Below are 6,215 nucleotides of genomic sequence, written 5' to 3' on the forward strand. Positions count from 1 at the left end.
CTGTTACAACAATTCTGGAAATCATTCTGAAGGTTCCTCTGAAAATTGGACATCGAACTATCTGAGGACCCAGCTATACCTCTCTTGGGCATATACCCAAAAGATGCCCCAACATATAAAAAAGACACGTGCTCCACTATGTTCATCGCAGCCTTATTTATAATAGCCAGAAACTGGAAAGAACCCAGATGCCCTTCAACAGAGGAATGGATACAGAAAATGTGGTACATCTACACAATGGAACATTACTCAGCTATCAAAAACAATGACTTTATGAAATTCATAGGCAAATGGATGGAAGTGGAAAATATCATCCTGAGTGAGGTAACCGAATCACAGAAAAACACACATGGTATGCAATCATTGATAAGTGGATATTAGCCCAAATGCTTGAATTACCCTAGATATACAGAACAATGAAACTCAAGGATGACCTAAATGGGAATGCTTCACTTCTTCTTTAAAAGGGGAACAAGGATACCCTTGGGAGGGAATAGGAAGGCAAAGTTTAGAACAGAGGCAGAAGGAACACCCATTCAGAGCCTGCCCCACATGTGGCCCATACATATACAGCCACCCAATTAGATAAGATGGATGACGCAAAGACGTGGAGGCTGACAGGAACCGGATGTAGATCTCTCCTGAGAGACACAGCCAGAATACAGCAAATACATAGGTGAATGCCAGCAGCAAACCACTGAACTGAGAACAGGACCCCAGTTGAATGAATCAGAGAAAGGACCGGAAGAGCTTGAAGGGGCTCGAGACCCCATATGAACAACAATGCCAAGCAACCAGAGCTTCCAGGGACTAAGCCACTACCCAAATACTATACCTTGACTGACCCTTGGCTTCATCCTCATAGGTAGCAATGAATATCCTAGTAAGAGCACCAGTGGAAGGGGAAGCCCTTGTTCCTGCCAAGACTGAACCCCCAGTGAAGGTGATTGTTAGAGGGAGGGTGGTACTCGGGGGAGGGTGGGGAGGGGAACACTCATATAGAAGGGGAGAGGTGGGGTTAGGGAGATGTTGGCCTGGAAACGGGGAAGGGGAATAACAATCGAAATGTAAATAAGAAATACTCAAGTTAATAAAGATGGAAGAAAAAAAAGAAACCCAGTAAAATAATGTCCTGTTTTATTTTAAGATGGGTTGGCTATTAAAAAGGTTTTGTCATTTTGTATTTAAAAAAAAAGGGCTGGAGAGATGGCTTAGTGTTTAAGAGCACTGACTGCTCTTTCAGAGGTTCTGAGTTCAATTCCCAGCAATCATATGGTGGCTCAGCCATCTGTAATGGGATTCGATTCCCTCTTCTGGTATGTCTGAAGACAGCAGCAGAGTACTTATAAAATAAACAAATAAATCTTTAAAAAAATAAAAATAAACCTTGATGTCAGTCTAAAAAAAAAATAGAATTCCTCAGTTTCTGGTGATGCAGAAAAGCAAATTCATCACACATCTCTGTGGAAAGAAAATTTTACCCACACATACACTTCTGTTCTGTTGGGGAAAGATTTCTCCATAAATCAGCCATGCTAACATTCTCTTTATTAATGAGAATTAATGATTTGGAAAAATGGATCTTTTCCTGTTCATGATATATTTAGAAATATTTTCTCTAATGGTGTAACTCTGCAGTAGTTTCTCTACTGATTCTCAGTTTTGCACAGACGGCACTTTAGTGAAGAACAAATGTCACCTGTACCATAGCTACACAAAGGAAGGATCATGACAGCAATGGGAAAGGCATCCATTTGGATAACTGAATTCTACCAGATTGATATACTAATTTAAACCAAGACCGCAGATATATGTAAGTCAAATCATCTAACAAAAAATTCTTGAGACAGTGTCTAATCTTCCACATAGAACTAACCAAATATGCTTGAGTGACCACTGAGACATAGATCACAGATTTCTTCCCCTCTGAGCTTGCAAGAATGTATTACCACATCTGTATTTAATTTTGTACTTTTTAAAAATTTTGTAATTATATTTAAGTACAGAAAACTTAAGTGTACATTTAACCCAGTTTAGTGTCGACTTCCTTAGCCTCTGCCTTTTCCAACTTGGCAATGCGAGTCACAGACTTAGGACCCAGGACGTTGCCTCCCCAGTGGCAGTGGATCTTGTCATATCTGTCATTATAATTGGTCCTAATAGCTTCCACCAGCTTATCCAGAGCACCCTTGTCTTCCGAGTTAACCTGTGTGAAGACAATAGTGGTGCACGTCTTCCTGTGGACCAGGCGCCCCAGACTGGCTTTTCCTTTGATGATGCAGTAGGGCACCCCCATCTTTCGAAAAAGGGCCGGCAGGAAAACCACCAGCTCAATGGGGTCTACATCATGGGCAATCACCACCAGCTGAGCCTTCTTGTTCTCCACCAAGGTGGTGACTGTATTGACCCCTGCTCCTAGGACAAGTGGTCTCTTAGTTGAGATGTCCCCTTTACCAGCAGCTTTCTTCTCAGCGTGGGCCAGCAGCCTTTGCTTCTTCTCCTGCTTTGTCTCTGGCCTGTACTTGTGGGCAAGCTTAAGCAGCTGAGTCACTGTTTGCCTGTCCAGGGCCTGGGTGAACTGGTTGATGGCAGGAGATATTTTGAGCTGCTGATAGAGGATGCCTCTTGCTGTAGCCTGACGTAGCAGGGCCATTAACGAAGCATGTGAGATCTCTTTTGGGCTGGTTGTCCTGTCTAATGCCGAAGTTCTTAGGCCTTTTCTCAAAGAAAGGATTGACCAAGTTTTTGGCCTCCTGTTTCTTGACCATGGTGAGGGCCGGGGCCACCTTCTTCCCCTTGGCCTTCTTTCCTTTGGGCATCTTGCTCGGCTGGAGGAGAGAGCAATTTTGTATTTTCATAATTTAATTAATATATATGTGAGATGGTGCTATCTGAGACTAGAAGAGAATATCCAATTTCCCTGGGAATGTAGTTATAGTCATTTGTGAGACAGCTGACCTGGATGCAAGTGAGATCTCTAGGACAGCTCAAAAAAACTTAATTGTGGGGAGGTGAGGGAGAGTCCACTATCCATAAGTTTTTAACATGTTTTCTTGTAGCATCAAACTCAAGTTCTCAGTCTAGACAGATATTTACTTTACCAAATAATCTACTACCCCAGCCCCAGTCAACAGCTTTAACTGAGAATATAAGATATGAATAGAAACACTATCAAGCTTGAGATAGTTACCACGAGTTACAGATTTCTTCACAACCACTTAGACATAGTAGGGATTGGCATCCTTATAGCTGTTCATGAACTTGAATTTTCTAGAGATAATACTCATTAAAAAAATAACATTTGTGTTAAAATATTCTACAAATTTTAGCTTTTATAAATTAAAATTTAAATAATACTTATATTTGTTTATTTGTATGTGTGCGGATGCACTTGAACCAAACCATGTTTGTTGGAGGTCAGACGACAACTTGTACTCAGTTCTCCTATTCCTCCATGTTGTTCATGAAGATAAACCATGGGCACTATCAGGTCCTCAGGCTTGGCAGAAGCACTGAACAAATTCTACTGCACTATGAATACATTTTTTAATTAGATTTTTTGTTAAAGTTTGCATGCATGTGTTTGTGTCTGTGGCTCTGTGCCTGCATGAGTTCATGTGTATCACACATATCCTGGAACCCAAGAAGAGGCACCTGAAACAGGCAGTTGTACCTGAAACAGGCAGTTGTAATCAGCCTGATATATGTGCTCTGAACCAACCCCAGTTCTCTGCAATAGCAGTAAGTGCTCATAGATGCTGATCCCATTATCTACAACCTTATAAACATATTTGATAAGTATTTTGAAAAGGCAATCATGAATACACAGATGTGTGTGTGTGTGTGTGTGTGTGTGTGTGTGTGTGTGTGTGTGTGTGGTCCACTGAAAATTTGGAATGACGTTTTGATTCCTCAAGTTCTTTAGAAATAAAAAATTCTGCTAAGAAAATCATTAGCTCAAAAGACAATGAAAGTAACATAAATTATTTATCTCTTTCAAGTATGAAAATCATTTTAATTCAACTGAGCAATTCTGTGCTCAATATACATTAGTTGTCTCAGAGGGCTGGAAAAATTCTGTTACATTGATTTTGTACATAAAAGTCCTTGTCTATGGAAACTATTTTCTGACTTTTAAATCAAACATTGAATTTCTGAAAATAATTCTTACTACCAAAATTCTGGCTTTAGTAGAGGAAACTTTACAACTAGCCAAAGTGGATTATATTACACTGCAGTGTGAATGAAAAACTCAACAGGAGAAATAGATTCTTTTTTGTTTTAAAACTGTTGATCCTGGCTGTAGTATCACTAGGAAATGTCACTATATCTGTGTATCACACTGCATAGTAGGGTGAGATGATATTATCAAAATGGATCTTATGTAATTGTTTTTAGCAGACATTTGCTTATTTCTTGTGGTATAAATATTATGTGGGGGTTTCTACACCACCTTAGATCATTTAGTTCCCAAATAAAAGACACAAAACCTTCATATTTATTGTAAAACTTAGTAGCATTAAAGCTGGGTAGATATCAACTCTCTATTATGTCTACTTGCCTATCAATAATTCTGAGATATAACTTTCCATGATTCAGGTAAGCTACTCTTAATCCAAATGGCCATCCCTCATGCCCATGTTCTCATGAACCATCTACTTCATGGCATCTCCTTCTTTCTTCTTCTCTCTGATCTCCTCATCATGGTCTCTGCATCAGACTTCAAGCCCAGGAACTGCAGCTCTGCCTGCCTCTCTTCAGCTCAGCTATAGACTATAGGCATCTTTATTCATACAATAGTTTTAAACTAAGGAGGAACGTTATATTAGCATCAGTTGGTGCATGTGAGTATCTCCACATCCCTGGGAACAAACAGATTTTGTGGTAGTATTTAACATCATACATAGCAACAGAACACACATCAACAATTAGCAGTTTACCACTGTCACTAATTTTTCATTATTTATGTTTCATTCTTCTTCATTTGGTGGTGTTTGTAAAAGAATTTAGTGATTCAGACTTTATCTAGTTTCTGGTGAGAAATCAGGAAGGCCGAATGGTTAATTAAAATTGTCATTCAGAACCTGACAGTTTTATTGATTCCTAGTTCTTCTACGGTAGAAGGGAAGCTCTAACACCACAAACTGTATTCTGTCTTGTACATAAGATCAAGGCACATATACTAACACTTTCATAGACATACAAAAATAAGAATAATGTTAAAAAAGTAAGATTGACATAAAAATGTAAGAAAACCAGAATATAAGGTCAAAATATCAGCAGAGTGGTCATTCAATGCTGCCATCTTAAAATTTTCTCATATATGAACTTAACTGAGCTAATGAAACTGTGTAACCTTCAATGATTATATAAGCTGTACATTTCTGCTGGTCTGGGCTTTTCACATTCCTCCTGTGTGAGGACCGTGTCAAGCCCCAGTGCATTGGTATCACAAAGTAGACCTCTTGTTTTTCCATCAAGACTGAGTCCCGCATGTTTGTGGGGTGGTCGGTGTCCTCAGGATTGGAGCGAGAGTCTCCTCGGTCTGAGGGTCTTTCAAAACATATCAGATCCCAGCTGTACCTCATTAAACTTAGAAGAAGATGATAATGAGCTCCAAAGAAACTCCATTTAGAGCTGTCTTCATTTGTGGAAAGCTAGCCTCTGGGCAAAGAAAGTGCCCTAACTTAACCGGCAGACAGAATGCCATCCAGAAAACAAAACAAAACAAAACGAAAACAAATGCATGGAACTTGATTGCCAAGCTTTGCCAATACAGGGTAAGCAAATCCTTGGTAATTCCGGCTTCACATAAGGTTGTCAGATACTTTGAACAAGAGAGCTAAAGACAGTGCTCTAATGTCTTAGAAGTCTTTGAAGTGGTCTCGACAGCCAACTGTCTGCCATTTTTAAAACTTTGAAAGTGTTTGTCTGCACTTCCTACTTAATCAGGAAATATTTCTTCCTAGTTGTCTTTTGGGGTTGAATACAAGATAATCATAGTCTCAATAAAAGTTTAAGTTGGTATATTTAAGAAGATTTATTAGACCTAAAAAGATGGTTTTAGGTTGTTAATGCAAGTTAGGATAAAATGTGATTTAGATCCAGAACTCTGAACTCACCAGGATAGGATAGATAATAGGATATTTTTCTTAATTACCACATACTATGGACTTGACATTGTAAATATATATCACACCTTATAGCTATTATAA

General features: G+C 39.1%; 1 pseudogene; it reads right to left on the reverse strand.

Moving 5' to 3' along the window:
• Nucleotides 1-2,023: 2,023 nt before the first annotated feature.
• Nucleotides 2,024-2,653, reverse strand: LOC148002460 (large ribosomal subunit protein eL8 pseudogene; annotated as a pseudogene).
• Nucleotides 2,654-6,215: the final 3,562 nt, after the last annotated feature.

The sequence above is a fragment of the Rattus norvegicus genome, chromosome 11, assembly GCF_021556685.1.
Source record: "Rattus norvegicus strain SHRSP/BbbUtx chromosome 11, alternate assembly SHRSP_T2T, whole genome shotgun sequence".
NCBI lineage: Eukaryota > Metazoa > Chordata > Mammalia > Rodentia > Muridae > Rattus > Rattus norvegicus.